We start from the raw sequence: 21,408 nt of genomic DNA, 5'->3' as shown, positions 1-21,408 counted from the left end.
TCCTCGGCCTCCCAAAGTGCTGGGATTACAGGCATGAGCCACTAAGCCTGGCCAATTCCATTGATTTTTTAACATAGTTGTCCCTCACCGTGAGACTCAGTAACTATTCATGATTACCTATACGTTTATAATTTCATTTTCCCCCATTTAATGCCAGTATTCATCTGGCTCTAGTTGATTGTAATGAATACAAGAGGCTGTTGTGGAGTATCAATGCCAGACCCCAGACAAGGACAACATGGTTACATAGCTTCTCTCTGAATTTAAGAGAAATGTATAGCTTTAATTTGGGAATTTAGAAATGGAAGCTAAGGTGTGTATAAGACTATATTGGTTATTACAGCCTTTACCTGCAAGCAACAAAGAACCACAGTAACCGTGACTTAAACAAGTGTGATGGGTGTTTATTTCAAGCAATAAGAAGTCAGAAGCTAGTAAAGGAGGCAGTGGTGCCATCCTGGACCCAGGCTCCTGCCATCCTTCTCTGCTACCCTTAGCTGTAGGCTGTAATTCTCATGCTCCTCATCTCAGGGTTGCAAGATGGCTGCCGCAGCTTTAGGCTTCACATCAGCACTCAAGGCAGAAGGAGCAGTGCTTGAGTAGAAACACAACAGCGTTCATGTAAATACCTAGAAGCCTTTTGTCAGCATCACTAACCAGACCTGTGTCACAGGCCACCCGATGTATTAGGCAAGTATTTAATGGGACATATTTTCTCTCATCCTCTGAACAAAATTGTATTCTGTTAGGATGGGAAACGGGAAGATGGGAATTATCTGCCACAAGAGTTATTTGGAATGTGGTTTTTCATAGTAGCATCAAATTGAGTGAATACTGGGAAATTATTCAGAGATATATACCATCCAAACCAAGAACAACCACCACAGAACACACAGTCGCCACATTCCATTGCTTTATAGGCTGCTGTTTTGTTATTTTACACTATCTATTAGATATCTAAATTTCACTTCTCTTTGTTCCTTTTTGCCAATTCAAAAATAATTTAAAATGTTAGAATGGACAAATACTAATGAGGCACATGTTATCTAATGTTGAGTTTTCAGGCATTCCTTGTGCCATGAACATGAAGAAAACAGAATCATTATAGGCTCTAGGGTGCAGTAGAGATGCACATGGGACTAAAACAACTTGCATTTGTCATTTACTGTTTTGTTTGTAGGACAAGTCTCTTTTAATGTCTCGTATTATTGACATAACTCATGAATGCTTTTTTCCAGAGTTGATGACACTTAACAATATGTGCAGGCAGGACCGAAAAAAGGTGTGGTGCCTTCCAGCCCACAAATCAAAGGTGAGTCATGAGAATGCTGTCCATTAAACAGGAAGGAGGAGAATTGGATATGGAAGTAGGACATGCATTAGATTCCAGAGCAATTAGGCTTTTCTATAAAAGAAGCAGCTGCTTTTGGAACTTGAAAGTAGAATAAAAGAGGAGCATTTAAAGGAGTTCTTGAAGAAGGCACACCAAGGTACTTGACTAATTGCAGTTAGCTAACGAATACCACCTGTAATAAAACCTGAATTGTGGAAGAGAATCATTGATCAACTTCCTAGGAATACCCTGTCACTGTACTGTACTTGCAGTGTATCAGCATTCGGACACAAAGACAGTGGGTGTGCAGGTGTGTGTCTGTGTCATTTGGTTATATTCATTTACTGCAGTTTCCATTTTATACATTATTCTAGTATAGGTCAGAGAAGCAAAGAGTCATCTACTATCAGGGGCTTGTTTTACATTTTACATGCCTAGTGGAAGGATTTCCCTTCTAACTTTGCTAGATTCTAAGCCTGAAATGAGAGGAAAAAAACACTTGAACTATCGTTTAAGTTCCATATCCAAGTCTGATCTATTCCACAGGAGTTTTTAAAAAGAAGACAATGTAACTCTATATCCTGAAGCAGCATGGCAGCAAATCAAGGAACAAAACTTAAATCTACTGTCCCTCTTTTTCCCACTGCTCTCTACCTTGTAGGGTAACAGAGAAACTTTGATGGGATGTTCAACTTCAGTAATTTTGACTCCATTTATTAGAAATAATATTTTCCTTACAATATATAACTGAAGTATTTTCTCCATTGTGATTTTCCTTATGTCTGAGAACACAGAGATCCTTGGAAGTCAGGCAGAGATGAGTTCAAATCCTGACCCTGTCACTTAGTAGTTGTGCAACTCTTGACTGCATTACTCAGCCTTGGCAAATCTCCATATCTTAACCTGAAAAATGGGGATAATACTTTATGTGTTTTGCAGAGTTTGTTGTGAACATTGAGTGAGATTAGGTAAAGTGCCTAGCACCATGCCTGGAATTACTGAGTGCTTAAATGTAAACTGCAGATTAGTAGGATTTGATCTGTGACTTAACTTCATATACTTATTTAGGAAAGCATATATTTTGTCACATAAGGCAAGTACTTGATTATTAACAAGAATGGTCTTCCTCAACATTGTGGAAACAGTGCACACCTCAACAACTGTGCGCTGCCTTTACGTTTGTGTACATGTACTAATGGAAGGGAGCTAGACACTTTCACCTTCATCAAGTTGCTGTGCCGGTGAAATGATAGTTAGAATTTCATACCTGACACATGGGAGGCTTAGCAGATGTTAGCTCCCTTCCACTGTGTCGCCTACTTTCTGAATCACTCTGTACCTCCATAAGTGTATCTTTTCTCTTAGAAGGGCCATCGAGAGGTGGGGGCAGAGGAATGATTCTGGGTCCAGGGATCTTCCTCCAGGGCCCTTGAAGTCAGACTCTTACCTTGTTTTGGATGATCACTAAGCTATTTGGATTAACACAGCTAAGAGATACAATGGCTCTCTCCATTTCACAGATTAACAGGACCAGAAAATCAATATGAAGAAAGCATTTACTGAGTGTCATCACCAAGATGGCAAAATAGAAAGCAACCTGCTCATATCCCCCAACTACAATATGGGTACAAGAATTTTTGTACACATCTACAGTCAAAAGTCCGTCAGTGGGAGCCTCAGGATTCAGGTAGGAGTTTGTGAAACCCTGAGAGGGCCCAAGACCTAGGAGGGTTGTTTTGAAAGTACAGACCAACACCCAGGTCAGCTGATCTGGTGAGCTTGCTTCCAGGTTCATGCCTGGAAATGGCCAAGAAACTTTCTGCATGGATAGGATCATTCCCCAACTACAGAAAGAGGGGCAAGAACTGAGACTGGGACCCCTTGGGATCTGCTGTTGGCTACAGCCCTATTTGGCCTTGAGCTTGCAACCAAAACTATCTGCCAAGGAGTCTAGAAGGAATTGTGCATACTAGTGCCTTGGCAGAAAGACTCATTTGCCCACTGACATCAGTGTCAGCAGTGAACCTGGAAGTGGCCCTGTGGCTCTGCTCCAGCCTTTCTCAGCTGATGTCTCAGTTCAGAGGTGCTCATGTAAGGACCCAGAAGGAGACTTGCCCATATCCCACAACCCAAAAGTCTGACTGTCCCCAACACGTTTGCCAACCTCTATCTCATAGCACATCCTAAGTAGACTCAGTCTCAGCTGCACCCTGCCCTCTGCAGCAACCAGGGAACTATCCTATTTGTGCTGAGACCTGCTGGGAGATGTGTACTTGTCTGGCCCAACAAGATGGGCTCTTTAGCTTCCATCCTTTAGCAGATCCCAAGGAGACCCAGACTCAGCTCCAGCCCCTCCTACTGTAGACAAGAAACTCTTATTTGTGAGACACTTGCTGGGTGATATAAACTCCTCTGAGCTGAGACTGGGCTCTCCAGTCTCTCATAGCAGATTCCACAGGGCCCAGTCTCAGCTGTAGCCCCTACTGCTGCAGTCTAGGAACTACCCAACTCATGCCAGCTGGGTGATACATGTTCATCTGAGACAATGAGATAGGCCCACCAGCTACTTCTCACAGCAGTTCCTGAAGTGGTCCAGTCTCAACTCCATCTCCTCTTGCTGCAGTTGAGAATTGCAGAGATCTGGTAGGAGACACACTTGTCTGGGCCACAAGGACAGTTTTCTGGACTCGGGTCCCTCAGTCCAGTATCTGCCTGGGGTCTTCCCTAAGTCCATCTGGGCTGGAAAGCCATGTCAACCTCAGAGTCCTCATGAAACTCATGGCTAGCCTGGGCTTGGAGTGTCCTCTAGTGCTGAGATGGCTGCAGTGATCACAGGCTCAGGGAACACAACAGTCAGTCAGGTTAGAATCCAGAAGACCCTCTGAAGGACAGGCACAAACAAAGCCAGAATGCAAAGACTAAAATACCTAATTCCTAAATATGCAGACACTGTTGTACTTCTACAAGCATCAGAAATATTCAGGGAAATATGACCTCACAAATGAGTTAAACAAGATGCCAGAGACCAATGCTACAGTGATAGAGATGTGTGATCTCTCAAATAATTCAAAATAGCTGCTTTAAGGAGACTCAATGAAATTCCAGAAAACAGAAAATCAATTCAGAAATGTATCAGAAAAATTTAATAGAGACATTGAAAAAATTTTAAAAACCAAACAAAAAATCCTGGAGCTGAAAAATACAATGAATGAAATGAAAAATGCAATATAGAGCATCAATAGCAGAATTAATCAGTGAGAGATTATTTTAATATACTCAGAGAAGAAAAAAGAAAAAGGAATACAAAGAATGAACAAAGCTTACAGTATCTATGAGACAACATCAAAAAATAAAATATTCACTATTGGAATTAAAGAGGGAGCTTAGAAAGACAAAGGGGTAGAAAGCTTATTCAAAGTAATAACAGAAAGCTTTCCAACCCTGGAGAAAGATACAAATACCCAAGCTAGAAGAGCAAAGATCACCAATCAGATTCAACCCAAATAAGAATATCCCAAGACATATTACATTGAACTTGCAAAAATGAAAGACAAAGAGAGGATTCTAAAAGCAGCAAGAGAAAAGAGGCAAATAACGTGTAAGGGAGATCCAGTACTCCTGGCATCAGACTTCTTAGCAGAAACTTTTCAGGCCAGGAGGGAGACGATAATATTGAGAGTGTTGTAGGAAAAAAATCACCAACCAAGAATACTGTATCAAGAAAAATTCTTCAGAAATGGAGAGACAAAGACTGTCCCAGACAGACTATTATATTTATAGCAACCAGAACTGTCCCACAAAAAATGCTAAAGGAAATTCTTCAAACTGAAAGAAAAGGACTCTAATGTAATTATTATAGTAATATTGTAATTGTGATAATTAAATCACTTATATCTTTGGTCGGAAGACTAAAAGCCAAAACTATTAAAATAATAATGAAAATAACTTGTTAAGAGACAGGCAATAAAAAAGAGTAATTGGTGACATCAAAAATTGTAAATGTGGAGGAAGAAGGGAGTTAATCTGTTTGGGTCTTTTGTTTTTGTCTTTGCTTTTTGATGATCAAAATTAAGTTGGTATCAGTTTTAAATACCTGTTATAACTATAGAATGTGTTTTGTAAGCTTAATGGTAACTACAAAGCTAAAACCTATAACAGATAGACTAAAAATAAAAAGTAACAAATTAAAACATACTACTAGAGAAAAATCACTTAACCACAAAGAAGGACAAAGAAAGGAAGAGAGGAGTTACATACAACTAGTAAACAAGTAACAAAATGGCAGCAGTGAGGCCTTATCTATCAATGGTAACACTGAATGTAAATGGACTAAATTCTCCAATTAAAAAAACAAAGAGTAGCTGCATGGATTAAAAAACAAGACCCAACAATATGCTGTCTACAAGAAAGTTACTTCAGGCCAGGCATGGTGGCTCAAGCCTGTAATCCCAGCACTTTCGGAGGCCAAGACGGGCGGATCACGAGGTCAGGAGATCGAGACCATCCTGGCTAACACGGTGAAACCCCGTCTCTACTAAAAAAAAAAAAAAAAAACAAAAAAGTACCCGGGCGAGGTGGCAGGCGCCTGTAGTCCCAGCTACTCGGGAGGCTGAGGCAGGAGAATAGCATGAACCCAGGAGGAGGAGCTTGCAGTGAGCCAAGATCGCGCCACTGCACTCCAGCCTGGGCGACAGAGCCAGACTCCGTCTCAAAAAAAAAAAAAAAGAAACTCACTTCACCTCTAAAGACACACATAGACTGAAAGTGAAGGGATAGAAAGATGATATCCCATGATCCCATGCAATGGAAACCGTAAAAGAACAGGAGTAACTATATAAGCTAAAATAGACTTTAAAAACTGTGAAAAGAGATAAATAAGGTTATTATATAATGATTGAGGTCAATTCAGCTAGAGGATATAACAAGAGTAAATATATATGCACCCAACACCAGAACACCCAAATATGCAAAGCAAATATTAATAGAGCTAAAAGGAGAGATAAACTGTAGTGCACCAGTAAGAGGGGATTTCAACATCCTACTTTTGACAATGGAAAGATCATCTAGGCAGAAAATTAACAAAGAAACATCAGAGTGAAACTGTACACCAAATGGACCTAACAGATATTTACAGAATATTTCACCCAACTTCTACAGAATACACATTCTTCATCAGCACATGGAACATTCTCCAGGACAGACTATATGTTGGACCATGAAACAAGTCTCAACAAATACAAAAAAGTGGAAATTATATCACGTATCTTTTCTGACCACAATAAATAAAATGAAGAATGTTAAAAACTGTACAAATACATGGAAATTAAACAGCATGCTTCTAGACAACCAATTGGTCAGTGAAGAAACTAAGAAGGAAATTTAGAAATTTCTTGAAAAAAATAAAAATGGAAACAAAACATATAAGAATCTATAGGATACAGAAAAAGTAGTACTAACATGAAATGTTATAGCAGTAAACATCCATATTTTTAAAAAGAGACTCAAAATAACCTAACTATGCACATCAAGCAACTAGAAAAGCAAGAACAAACTAAACCCAAATTTAGTAAAAGGAAAGAAATAATAAAGATCAGAGCAGAAATAAATGAAATGAGACTAAAAAAAAATTTAAAAAGATCAACAAAACAAAAAGTTGGTTTCTTGAAAAGATAAACAAAATTGATAAACCTTTAGCTAGACTAAGATAAAAATAAAGAAGACCCAAACAAATAAAATCAGAGACAAAAAAGGAAACATTACAACAAATACCACAGAAATACAAAGAATCGTTAGACTATCATGAACAACTATACACAAACAAACTGAAATATCTAGAAGAAATGGATAAACTCCTGAACACATACTCTACCATGATTGAACCATGAAGAAATAGAAAACCTAAACAGACCAATAACAAGTCATGAGATCAAAGCTACAATAAAAAGTCTCCACTCAAAACTTGGGACCTGCCAGATTCACTTCTGAATTCTAGCAAACACTTAAGGAAGACCTATTACCAATTCTACTCAAATTATTTCAAATAAGTGAAGAGGAGAGAAACTCATTCTACCAGGCCAGCATTATCCTGATACCAAAACCAGACAAACACACTACCAAAAACAAAAAAGAAAAGAAAAAACCAACTGTGGGCCAATATCCCTGATGAACATACATGTAAAAATCCTCCACAAAATACTAGCAAACAGAATTCAAAAACATTAAAAAGATCTTTCACCATGATCAAGTGGATTCATCCCAGGGATGCAAGGATGGTTCAACGTATGCAAATCAATAAACATGATACATCACATCAACAGAATGAAGGACAAAAACCATGTGATTATTTCAATGAATGTTGAAAAAACATTCAGTTAAATTCAGTGTCCCTTCTTGAAAAAAAGTCCTCAACAAACTTGGTATAAAAAGAACATACCTCAGGCCAGGCACAGTGGCTCAGGCCTGTAATCCCAGCATTTTGGGAGGGTGAGACAGGTGGATCACTTGAAGTCAGGAGTTCAAGACCACCCTGGCCAATGTGGTGAAACCCTGTGATATGGTTTGGCTGTGTAACCCACCCAAATCTCAACTTGAGTTGTATCTCCCAGAATTCCCACATGTTGTGAGAGAGACCCGGTAAGAGGTAACTGTGTCATAGGGGCCGTCTTTCCTGTCCTATTCTGATGATAGTGAGTAAGTCTCGTGAGATCTGATGGGTTTATTAGGGGTTTCCGCTTTTGCTTCCTTCTTATTTTTCTCTTGCCACCACCATGTAAGAAGTGCCTTTCACCTCCTGCCATGATTCTGAGGCCTCCCCAGCCATGTGGAACTGTAAGTGCAGTTAAACCTCTGTTTGTTCCCAGTTTTGGGTATGTCTTTGTCAGCAGCATGAAAATGAACTAATACAGTAAATACCAGTAGAGCAGGGCGTTGCTGAAAAGATACCTGAAAATGTGGAAGCGACTTTGGAACTGGGTAACAGGCAGAGGTTAGAACAGTTTGGAGAACTCAGAATAAGACAAGAAAATGTGGAAAAGTTTGGAGCCTCCTAGAAGCTTTGACAAAAATGCTGATAGTGATATAAACAATAAGGTGCAGGCAAAGGTGGTCTCAGATGGAGGTGAGGAACTTTTTGGGAACTGGAGCAAAGGTGACTCTTGTTATCTTTTAGCAAAGAGACATTTTGCCCCTGGTCCTAGAGATTTGTGGAAATTTTGAACTTGAGAGAGATGATTTAGGGTATCTGGTGGAAGAAATTTCTAAGCAGCAAAGCATTCAAAAATGTGACTTGGGTGCTGTTAAAAAGCATTCCATCTTAAAAGGGAAACAGAGCATAAAAATTCAGAAAATTTGCAGCCTGATGATGTAGTAGAAAAGAAAAAACAATTTTTTAAGGAGAAATTCAAGCTGGCTGCAGAAATTTGCATAAATAGCAAGGAGCCTCGTATTAATCCCCAAGACCAGGGGTAAAGTGTCTCTCCAGGCCATATCAGAGACCTTCACAGCAGCCGTTCCCATCACAGGCCTGGAGGCCCAGAAGGAAAAAGTGGTTTTGTGGGCCAGACCCAGAGGGGTACCCATGCTGGTGCCCTGTGTCCCAGCCACTCCAGCCATGGCTGAAAGGGGCCAACAAAGTGCACAGGCTGTGGCTTCAGAGGGTTGAAACCCCAAGCCTTGGTAGCTTCTGCATGGTGTTGAGCTTGTGGGTACACAGAATGGAGGTTTGGGAACCTTGGCCTAGATTTCAGAAGATGAATGGAAATGGCTGGATGCCCACGCAAAAGTTTGCTGCAGGGGTGGGGCCCTCATGGAGAACCTTTGCTAGGATGGTGTGGAAGGGAAATGTGGGGTCAGAGCCCCCACATAGAATCCCTACTAGGGCACTGCCTATTGGAGCTATGAGAAGAGGGCCACTGTACTCCAGATCTCAGAATAGTAGATCCACCAACAGCTTGCACCATGCACCTGGAAAAGCTGCAGACACTCAATGTCAGCCCATGAAAGCAGCCAGGAGGGAGGTTGTACCCTGCAAATCCACAGGGGTGGAGCTGCCCAAGACCATGGAAACCCACCTGTTACATCAGTGTGACCTGGATGTGAGACCTGGAGTTAAAGGAGATCATTTTGAAGCTTTAAAATTTGACTGCCCCACTGCATTTTGGACTTGCATGGGACCTGTAATCCATTGTTTTGGCCAGTTTCTCCCAATTGGAATGGCTGTATTTACCCAATACCTGCACCTACATTGTATCTAGGAAGTAACTAGCTTGTTTTTGATTTTACAGGCTCACAGGCAGGTGGGACTAGCCTTGTTTTAGACGAGACTTTGGACTGTGGACTTTTGGGTTAATGCTGAAATGAGTTAAGACTTTGGGGGACTGTTGGGAAGGCATGATTGGTTTTGAAATGTGAGGACATGAGATTTGGAGGAGCCAGAGGCAGAATGATGTGGTTTGGCTGTGTCCTCACCCAAATCTCAACTTGAATTGTATCTCCCAGAATTCTCATGTGTTGTGGAAGGGACCCAGTGGGAGGTAACTGAATCATGGGGCCTGGTCTTTCCCATGCTATTCTTATGATAGTGAATAAGTCTCATGAGATCTGATGGGTTTATCAGGGGTTTCTGTTTTTGCTTCTTCCCCAGTTTTCTCTTGCCGCTGCCATGTAAGAAGTGCCTGTTGCCTACTGCCACGATTCTGAGGCCTCCCCAGCCACGTGGAACTGTAAGTCCAATTAAATCTCTTTTTGTTGTCAGTTTTGGGTATGTCTTTATCAGCAGTGTGAAAATGAACTAATACAGTAAAAGAGAACCCTAATACAACTTGTCTCTATTAAAACAACACAAAAAAAGAGCGAGGGATGGTGGTGCACATCTGTAGTCCCAGATACCTGGGTGGCTGAGGCAGGAGAACTGCTTGAACTTGGGAGGTGGAGGTTGCAGTGAGCCGAGATCACACCACTGCACTCCCAGCCTGGGTAGCAGAGCAAGACTCCATGTTAAAAAATAAAAGAGAGACAGAAAAAGAAGAAAGAGAGAGAGAGAGAAAGAAAGGGAAAGAGAGAGAGGAAGGAGAGGAAGGAAAGGAAATACCTCAGTGTGATAAGGGCTGCCACATATGAGAATCCTACAGCTAATATTAAATGGGAAAAGGGGGAAAGCCTTTGCACTAAGAACTAGAATAAGACAAGGATGCCCACTTTCACTGCTTTTATTCAACACAGTACTAGCCAAAGCAATTAGTCAAGAGAAGGAAATAAAGGGCATGCAGATTGGAGAGGAAGAAGTTGAATTACCCTTGTTTTCAAACAACTTGATCTTATATTTAGAAAAACCTAAAGAGTCCACCAAAAAAACCTATTAGAGGTGACAAATTCAGCAAAGTTGTAGGATATAAAATCAACATATAAAAATCAGTAAAATTTCTGTATACCAGCTGCCAACAATCTGCAAAAGAAACCAATAAAGTAATCTTACAACATCTACAAATAAAATGCCTAGGAATAAATTTAGGAGATAGAAGGCTTCGACAAGGAAAACTACAAAACATCCATTAAAGAAATTGAGGAGGATAAAAAGAAAGGGAAAGACATCCCATGCTCACTTTTCAGAAGAATTAATATTGTTAAAATGACAATACTACCCAAAGCAATATACAGATTTGATGCAATTCCTATAAAAATACCAATGACAATTCTTCACAGAAATAGAAAAAAAATCCTAAAATTTATATGAAACCACAAAAGACCCCAAATATCCAAAGCAATCCTGAGCAAAAAGAACAAAGCTGGAGGCATCACATGACCTGACAGGTCAGACACAGTGGCTCACTCCTGTATTCCCAGCACTTTGGGGAGGCCTAGGTGGGTAGATTGCTTCAAGCCAGGAGTTTGAGACCAGTCTGGCAAACATGGCAAAACCCTGTCTCTATTAAAAATACAAAAACTAGCTGGGTGTGGTGGTGGGCCCCTGTAATCCCAGCTACTCGGGAGGCTGAGGCAGGAGAATCACTTGAACCCAGGAGGCGGAGGTTGCAGTGAGTTGAGATTGCATCACTGCACTCTAGCCTGGGCATCAGAGAGTGACCCTGTCTCAAAAAACAAACAAACAAACAAACAAATTATACTACAGAGCTATAGTGGCGAAAAAAGCATAGTGCTGGTATAAAAACAGACACATGTAGACCAATGAAACAGAATGAAGAACTCAGAAATAAGTCTGTGTACTTAAAGCCAACTCATTTTCAACAAAGGAACCAAGAACACATATTGGGGGGAAAAGTCTCCTTAATAAATGGTGCTGGGAAAACTGTGTATCTGTATGCAGAAAAATAAAATGAGATCCCCATCTTTCATCATATACAAGTATCAACCAAAAACGAATTCAAGACTTCAATGTAAGTCTTGAATTCTAAAACTATGAATCTGCTAGAAGAAAACACTGAAGAAATGCTACAGGACATTGATTTGGGCAAATATTTTTTGGGGTAGGACCTCAAAAGCATAGGAAGTCAAAGCAAAAATAGAAAAATAGAAAACTGAGATTACATCAAGCTAAGAAGCTTCTGGACAGCAAAGGAAGCAACAAAGTGTAGAGACAGCCTTCAGAATGGAAGAACATATCTGCAAACTATTCATCTAACAATGAATTAATAAATAGAATATGTAAGAAATGTAAACAATTCAATAGCAAAATAACAAATAATCTGATTTTTTTAATGTTCAAAAGACCTAGGTAAACATTTCTCGAAAGAAGACATACAAATGGCCACAGGTAGATTAGAAATGCTCAACATCACTAATCATCAGAGAAATGCAAATCAAAACCACAATGAGATATCAACTCACTTCAGTTAGAATATCTATTATCAAAAAGAGAAAAAAATAACAAATGCTGGCAAGGATGCAGAGAAACAGGAACCCTATTATAGTGTTGGTGGGAATGTAAGGTACAATAACCACTATGAAAACAGTATGGAGACTTCTCAAAAAACTGAAAACTACCATATGATCCAGCAGTCTCACTGCTGGGTATATATCCAAAAGAAGTCAATATATCGAAGAGGTATCTGTACTCCAATGTTTACTGTAGAATTCTTCACAATAGCCAAGATTATGGAATCAACCTGTGTCCGTCAATAGATGAATGGATAAAGAAAATGTGGTATATATTCACAATGAAATATTATTTCCCCACAAACATAATGAAATCCTGTCATTTGTAGCAACATGGATGGAACTACATGTTATTGGGCACCAGTGTCACATATTTTCATTTATGTGTGTGAGTTTAAAAAGTGGATCTCCTGGAAGTGGACAGTAGAATGGTGTTTATCAGAGGAGAGGCAGGAAGCGGGGGCAGGAGGAATGAAGAGAAGTTGGTTAATGGGTACAAAAATAAAATTAGAAGGAAGAAGTTCTAGTATTCAACAGTACAGTAAGAAAATTATAGTTAATAATTTATTGTATCAAAATAGCTAGAAGAACTGTAATGTTCCCAACACAAAAAGATAAGTGTTTAAGATGACAGATATCCCAATTAACCTGATTTGATCATTACACATTGTATACATATGTCAGAATATCACACATACCCCACAAATATATACAACTGTGATACATCAATTAAAAATACAAAAAAAGGAGGGGGCAGGCATGGTGGCTCATGCCTGTAATCCCAGCACTTTGGAAGGCCAAGGCAGGAGGATTGCTTGAGCCCAGGAGTTGAGACCAGCCTGGGCAACATAGTAAGACTCCATCTCTCCAAATGTTTAAAAAATAATTCTTCAGGTGTGGTGGTGCACACCTGTAGTCCCAACTACTTGGGAGACTGAGGTGGGAGGATCACTTGAGGCTGGGAGGTCAAGGCTACAGTGAGCTGTGATTGTGCTGCTGCACTCCAATTTGGGCACCAGAACAAGGCTCTGTCTCTAAAAAAATCACACAAAAAAGAGAAGACATAACTTACTGCCAAAGTGAGAAAGACACTGGGATAAGTTCAGATTGAGACCTATAGTTCCTAGTTCAGGCAACACTTGAAGACAGAAGGGGCCTATCATAACATGGAGTTGGGAGTTGTATGGTTTTTTCCTCTGGCTAACCTAAGCATTGGCTTAGAGGTTTTCAGAGTAGGGGAAGACAGAGAATACTTCTCTGCAAGACTCCCTTCATTTTCCTCCTACAGAGAGGGTTTCCTTTAGGTTCACATTTGTTATGTCGTTGGCTCTGACCATGGTGCTGAATCCTCTGAACTTGAAAACTGAACTCCTACAAAGGTAATAGATTCAAACTCCTAGTTGTGAGATGTGCTAGAAGTGATATGGGGAAGTGCAGCACCCCTCCTCTCTTCTGTACTTCTACCAACCTTATCTGCTCCCTTGAACTCCTTTTGAGGTATAAAATATAGGGGAAATTTCTGGCTAAAATGTATAGATTCGGATGCTCCCGGTTCCTGAACGCCATCTACATATGAGTGGTTCTTTGAACTGTCAGAAAACAACCTGGCCCCAAAGTAAACTCAAGGCAGGCCAAGCACAATATTTTTCCCATTTATGGGGAATGATAAGAGGTATGTCATTGTTCCTAAGATAACCACAAGGGCTTCTGCTCAGTGTGGGTGTTCCTGACTTCCCTGGAGTCAGCAGCAGTGGGCTGCTTCATTGCTGACATTCAGCAAATGTGTGTTTATATAAAGCTCTGTCATAGGTTAATCCTCCAGAATCCCACAATCTGCAGGGAATAGTACTTTCCATACCAATTTGATTCAACACAGAGAGTACCTATATTATACTAGGCATATGCTGGCAATATGGACCCTGAATCAAGAAGTTTATAGTCTACTTGGTGAGAAAAATGTGCATATGAGTGATGCAAAGCAGAATGCACTATGTGTGTTACCAGAGATCCCATGTGTTAGACTGATAGTGACAGGACAGTGGTCTATTCTGATCTGGAACCTGACCAGAGACAGTCCTCGGAGTACTGAGCTGTGAACTCGACCTTCCCCTCACCTTCCATTTCAAGCTAGGGGTGGACATATCTGAGTTGGTGGAGTCTGGTCAACTACAAACCTGTTTTTAGAGTTGAATTCTGTGCTATGAGACTCTGGTCATCAATCATGGAACTCCTGCTTTCTGGGAGCTTGTGTGGATTGTTTATTCTTCCAAGGACTGCTAACCAGTGACAAGATAAGACAGGCTGGGGCAGAAAGTGTTTAATCTGCTCCCCAGACACACACTGCAGCTCCATCCCACCAGCATCTGCAAACACAAGGCAGAGAGATTAGTGTGTGGACGTGGCACAAACAGAGGGATGCACGGGGATTGGTTTAGGAGGGAGACACCACAGGATGAGCCTTTCCTCTAGGGGACCTGGGAGAGGGTCAAGCAACAGGAGCAGAGGGTCTTGCCTCTCATTCAACATCAAGAGTCCTGCATCCCTCCTGGGATCCCTGTCTCAGAACTTAAGGACTTCAGAGAGAAGGTGTGGTATGTTGAGCTAGACATCAACTTTGTCTAGAACAGCGGGGGTTTTTAGTAGCATGGAAGGGTGGCACTTGCGATCAGTTTAGCTGCTTAAGCCCATATCCTGAGCTGAGAAAAGCCTGAGGAGCAGAGTTCTGGGCACAGTACAGGAAACCTCCCCCCACCTCTCAGTGCCTAGAGAGTACTTGGAGCAGGGTAGGTGCTCAATAAATTTTTACTGAACTGAATTCTTGCTGAGCTACTAAAGGAGAGACGAACAGTTGCTTCTAAGGGCTGATACTATGCTCCAGAAAGCAGAGGAGTGCGTCACGTGTCTGGTCTTTTGGACTCACAGTAGACCTCACAGTCTACAGCACTGAGGGGCTCCTGCTGCTGGCACAGAGACATGAGCTCAGGAGCAGCTCTCCCAGGGTCCCAGAACGCAGCCCATCTTCACCAGCCATAGCACCTTCAGATAAAAAAGGCCAACGCATATGTCCACAATCCTCTTTTTCTCTGTCACTTTCACTTCCCAGACATTTCAACAAGGTACTGCTATTGACCTTTGCTTCTATATAGGGAAAATGGGGCTAGTGGGTTTTTTTTTTTTTTTATGCCCATCAGGACCCTTTCCAAGGCCATTTCAAAGTCATTCACAGCTACGGTGCCCACAAGAATCTGTTATCTGTTGACTCTTTTCCTTTGGAACTCAGTTCACATTTACATTTGTGCCAGCATCTTTCCCATCCAACTTTCTAATTTTTTGTTTTTTGACATAGAAAGCCGGTAAATGAACTGGATTAGAACAGGAGTCCATGTACAATCCACACTTTATGCCTTTGTCCTTGTTCTCCTGCCTGACCTTGACCTTCCTCTCTGGCCTGTTCAGTCACAGGAAGGAAGGGAGAGGCAGCTGTCTGCAAGAGTAAAACTGCCTCTTACAAAAGCATACCCGACGGCTGTCCTTTTTTCGGAGACCAGTTCTGACAGCTAAGAAGGCTGGCACCCAGCTGGCATCTTCTGGTACCTTTGTCCTGTCACCTCCTGCCAAACCAAGCCTCTGGCACAGTATTGGTTACCAACTTCTGCCAGGCCTGCACCATCTTCTGCCCAACCCACAGTGGGTGGCATCCAGCATGTTCGGGGTTGATACAGATTGGTTCAGGGCCATAATTCTGTGGACTTTTTTTTTTCATAGATGCAGAATTTGTAGGTGATAGAAGCACCACTATCTTTCTATCCTCCTCCTCTTTGACTTCCTCCTGTGACTTTTGGTGAACAAGGTCCTCATCCACCTACAGACCCCTTTCATCTCCAGGAGGAAGGGCTGTGTGCCTCCTGCCCCTCGTCTCTGCTGTGGCTGTAGAAAGTGCTAATCCTGAGACAGCAAGTCTGCACAGTTTGGCCCAAAGCTTCCTGGCCGCACCCACATACCAGGGCAGTGCCAGCTTGCTCCCTTCTAAGGCAGCATCTATTGTTTCCATACAGTGGGCAGGGTTGGCCATTCGGCGCAAGGCCACCTGAGTGGAAAAAGCCTTTTCAAAACAGGGTGGCTTCAAAACAGTTGGCTACACTTTGTTCTTTGGCCCCTAAAGAGGAGAAAGAGTAAATGAGCGGGTTGGAGCTTCGCTAGAAGCAGACTATGGGAATTTAAAATCAGCGCCAAAAATTCTTCCATCAGCTTATTAACAAAACACAATTTCTGTGGGGTTCTAAGCTCCATTCTTGGAAAAAGAGCAAAGCCCACTGCAATGGGTGGCCATTATACCCAGATGGAATGGAGGAGAGAAAACCCTAGAGCTTCTTCCAGTCCTCACTGACCGAGGAAAGCTGTTCTTCCTTCTGATGCCTCTGTTTTAACAGCTGTAGAATGGAAGTAAATACTAAAAACATAAAAAACTAGCTGGACATGGTGGTGCACGCCTGTAGTCCCACCCACTTGGGAGACTGTGCTGGGAGGATCACCTGAGCCTGGGAAGTCGAGGCGGCAGTGAGCTGTGATCGCACCACTGCACTCCAGCTTGGGCAAAGGGAGTGAGGCGAGACCCTGTCAAAAAAAAAAAAAAAAAAAAAAAAGGCATATTAAATGAAAAAGACCTCTATTATGGCACAAACTCAGGAAATTTAAAGGACACAAAGGACAAACAGAATCTCCTCAAAACTTCCAGAGCAAAAGGGCCAGAAATCAGCATTGTATCAGACCTCTTCACAGCACTGAGGGCTAGAAAACCAAAGTCTGAGCCAGTCAGGAATTCCATAACCAGTGAAATGATCAATGAAATACGGGAAAATTAAAAACCTAAAAAAATGACCTTTGTCAGAAAACTGAAGGATGTGTACACACACATACACACACACAGTGACTGTGTGCAGGGTCTGAAAATGCCGAGGGGAATGTTACAGTTCTATAAGGTTTAGGAATTCATTGTTAGGAATACATTGTGAATTAAATTTTAAATGATGAAATTTTTCATTTCAGAGTTTATAAAAAGTTTTAAAAGGAAATCTAAAACTATGTAGTTATGATATCAACAGTATCTATATAATTATCAAAACCAATTCTTGAGTTAACAGAAAACTATGTTATAACTAAATTGTGAAGGCGAATGGAGTAATATGTGTACAGGTGGTAGTGGAGTTAAAGCTAAATTCTCATTTCCCATAGTAAAAAAATTCAAAAAATAAAGTCAAAATGAAGACATAGAGGTATGAGCATTTTAAAATGTAAGTAACAGATAGAATCATTTATCAGAAGAAACAGATAAATGATGTGAAAGCAGCTGCCTGCGGGAGAACAGAGTAGGACAGAGAACAGCTGTTTGCTCTGGGACTCAGTGCCCTCTTACTTGTTAGTCTATGGATATATATTACATTGACAGAAATCAAAGTTTAAAGAACGAGACAACTCAAATGCCAGTCGAACCTGTGAGTGGAATAACAAAATGTTGTCTATCCAAATAATGGAATATTATTCAGTCATAAAAAGGAATGAAGTACTGATACACACTACAACATGGATGAACCTTGAAAACATCATGCTAAGTGAAAGAAGCCAGTCAGAAGAGGCTGGTACCTTCTATCACGTATCATCCCTATTGTATGTATGTATCATGTATCATCCCTATTGTATGTATGTATCATGTATCATACCTATTGTATGATTCCATTTACATGCAATGTCCAGACTATGTAAGTCTATAGAAAGCAGATTTTGCCAGGAGCTGGGAGGAGGAATAAATGAGGAATGTCTACTTAATGGGTACAGGTTTCTTTTTGGGGTGATGAAAATGTTGTAGAGTTAGAGAGTGGTGATGGTCACACAACACTGTGAACGTACTAAGGCCGCTGAATTGTATTCTTTAAGATGGTTAAAATGGTAAAAATGGTAAATTTTATGTTATGTGAAATTTTACCTCAATACTAAAGGAAAGAACACTGTATAGTGGATTGTGTATGGCTAGTACAGATTCCATTGTAGTTTCAGTTAAGTAAGAGTCGTTTACAAAGTCTCTGCGCTATACATTCTGCTTTAGTTAACACGGAAGAGTGAATAAATGTATGCCTTTGATGATGTATTACTTCCATAGTATCTGAGGAGCTGTCATCATTCTGAATAGCTAAGATTTTAGGCACAACAGACATAAATGAATTATAAAGTAATCTCAAAATAGAATATCTTATCATTTACAATACAGAAATAATTCGTGCTGCTGTTCTTTAGTAAACATCTTCCTTTCTTGTCATCTGACACTTTCGAAAATGGAGAAGAGAAAACTTAAATTCAGAGTTCTGGGTAGTAATGTCTTGTGAATGAGCTTACACTATGTTTGGCTTCACTTTTTTCCAATTAGATTTCATTTCTCTCTCCTTTGGCACCCCCTCATTCTGCACGTATTTTATTGTCCTTTTTTTTTTTTTTTTTTTTATTCGTCAACTGTTGAAACAGGTGAGTTGACTACAAAGAAGAGCTTAGTCACTCAGAGTCAACTAAGCAGCAAACCCTGGCCATCAAGACTTGAACTCTTGTGAATCAGCTTCAAATTTGTTCTTGTTTTTTTTTTTTTTTTTTCTTTTTTGTTTGGGTTTTTTGTTAGGTCACCAAGAAGAGTTTTAAAACCCTATCTCACTAAATGGCTTTTTTAGATCTATACAAAGCTAGTTTTTTCTCATAAATAAATATGTGTTATTTTCTCATAATGATATTTCTCGTTGTTATATTAAAAAAATTCAGGCCGGGTGCAATGGCTCATGCCTGGAATCCCAGCACTTTGGGAGGCTGAGGTGGGCAGATCATGAGGTGAAGAGATCAAGACCATCCTGGCCAACATGGTGAAACCCCATCTCCACTAAAAATACAAAAATTAGCCGGGCGAGGTGGCGTACGTCTGTAGTCCCAGCTACTCGGGAGGCCGAGGCAGGAAGAATCGCTTGAACCCAGGAGGTGGAGGTTGCAGTGAGCTGAGATTGTGCCACTGCACTCCAACCTGGCGACAGAGCGAGACTCCGTCTCAGAAAAAGAAAAAAAAAAAAAAAATTCAACCAGGATAGATGTGATAAGTAGGAGGGACTTTTTTCTCTAGGCAGTACCACTTATTCTTTTCCTGAGAATGTTAGTTTTATATGGATTGTCGTTAAGCATCACTTGGAAAAGCTACAAATAATGCAGCTAAATGTTTAAGCAATTAGGAAATAGAAAGTTTTTAATACAGAGTTTTGTACTGCAAAGTGTTTAAAAGTATTAAAAGACTGTATTACACAACTTTGTTGTAAAATTCTGGTAATATAAATTGATACTAAAGTAAACAAACCCAGAAAGTTCAAGGGACTTGGTTCACACAGCACAGGAATTAAGAAGGAAATTAGTATTCTTTGTTGAATATTTCCCATTTGAATAGTTACAGGAAAATTAAGTATTTGCATATTATATACAAATTAATGTGTATTGGCATCATAGTGGAAAATGACGATTTGTAAATCTGGAGCAATATTTGATATACTTACTAATAAGTTAAAATTAAAAGTTTCAGTGTATTAAAATATTGTTACTTTTTAGTAAGGTATATTTGATTTTTAAAAAGCATTTTTGACTGGTTAGGGTCTTACCATTTTTTTGTTTGTCCCACTTTCCCCCAGTAATTTCACATAATAGCAGTTTTTGAGTTAAATTACCGTAACTATTATGTTTCCAGTTATAAACAAGACCACCTAACTAAAGACTTTGCTAATGTTCCTTTATTGTCTGTAGAGGGAGCTCCCACATTTTAGCAAATCTATGTGTATATTTCTTCTGTCTTTCCATATACACAGAGAGGTGTACCTGGAATACGATATCTATTAGGCTACTAAAAATATGACACCAATCCTGAAATAGAAAAAGGACATTAATGGAAAAACTAGAGAGATATGAATAAAGAGTGAAATTTAGTTAACAGTAATGTACCAATGTTGATTTAGTATTAAGAAATAGCCTCGGCGGCTGGGTGCGATGGCTAACGCCTGTAATCCCAGCACTTTGGGAGGCCGACATGGGTGGATCACCTGATGTCAGGAGTTCAAAACTAGCCTGGCCAACATGGTGAAACCCTGTCTCTACTAAAAATACAAAAATTAGCCAGGCATAGTGACACATGCCTGTAGTCCCAGCTACTTGGGAGGCTGAGGCAGGAGAATTGCTTGAACCTGGAAGGCAAAGGCTGCAGTGAGCCGAGATCGCACCACTGCACTCCAGCCTGAGTGACAGTGAGACTCCATCTCAAAAAAAAAAAAAAGAAAAAAAAAGCCTAGGCAACATAGACCCTGTCTCTATTTTATATATCTATTTATATATATATAAATAGATATATAAAAATATGTATTTAAATATATATTTATATTAAACAGAATATATTAGTGATATATATATTAAACATACATGTATACATAAATATGTTCAAACATTTATATATATATTATATATTTTAATTAGCCACGTGTGGTGGTACATGCTGTGAACCCAGCTACTTGGGAAGCTGAGGTACTAGGATCCCTTGAACCAGGAGTTCAGGCTGCAGTTAGCTATGATCACCACTACACTCCAGCCTGGGTGACAGAGCGAGACGCTGTCTCAGAAAACCCAAAACCATCGTTTTATAACATATGAACAACAGAGGAAACTAGGAGAGAAATATAAAGGAACTCTCTATGCTGTCTTTGCCTTTTTTCTGTAAATCTAAAATTATCCCCCCCAAAAAAGGTTATCTAAAAAGTTAGAAAATTAGATACTAGGCCGGGCGCGGTGGCTCAAGCCTGTAATCCCAGCACTTTGGGAGGCCGAGATGGGCGGATCACAAGGTCAGGAGATCGAGACCATCCTGGCTAACACGGTGAAACCCCATCTCTACTAAAAATACAAAAACGAGCCGGGCGAGGTGGCGGGCGCCTGTAGTCCCAGCTACTCAGGAGGCTGAGGCAGGAGAATGGCGTAAACCCGGGAGGCGGAGCTTGCAGTGAGCTGAGATCTGGCCACTGCACTCCAGTCCGGGCGACAGAGCGAGACTCCGCCTCAAAAAAAAAAAAAAGAAAAAGAAAATTAGATACTAAAGGCAGAATGTTTGAGGCTAGATAAGGATACTGTGAACT

The 21,408-nt window shown here is 40.5% G+C and overlaps 1 long non-coding RNA gene across 1 annotated transcript; it reads right to left on the bottom strand.

The window, feature by feature from the left end:
- Positions 1–16,808, bottom strand: LOC117073447. The gene is made up of 3 exons (XR_004433238.1): positions 16,756–16,808; positions 14,398–14,586; positions 1–594 (listed from the first exon to the last, which is right to left on the bottom strand). It is a non-coding gene; the product is annotated as an uncharacterized LOC117073447 (long non-coding RNA).
- Positions 16,809–21,408: the final 4,600 nt, after the last annotated feature.

The sequence above is a fragment of the Trachypithecus francoisi genome, unplaced genomic scaffold (assembly GCF_009764315.1).
Source record: "Trachypithecus francoisi isolate TF-2019V2 unplaced genomic scaffold, Tfra_2.0 Lachesis_group4, whole genome shotgun sequence".
Lineage (NCBI taxonomy): Eukaryota > Metazoa > Chordata > Mammalia > Primates > Cercopithecidae > Trachypithecus > Trachypithecus francoisi.
This window is presented reverse-complemented; position numbering and strand designations above follow the sequence as displayed.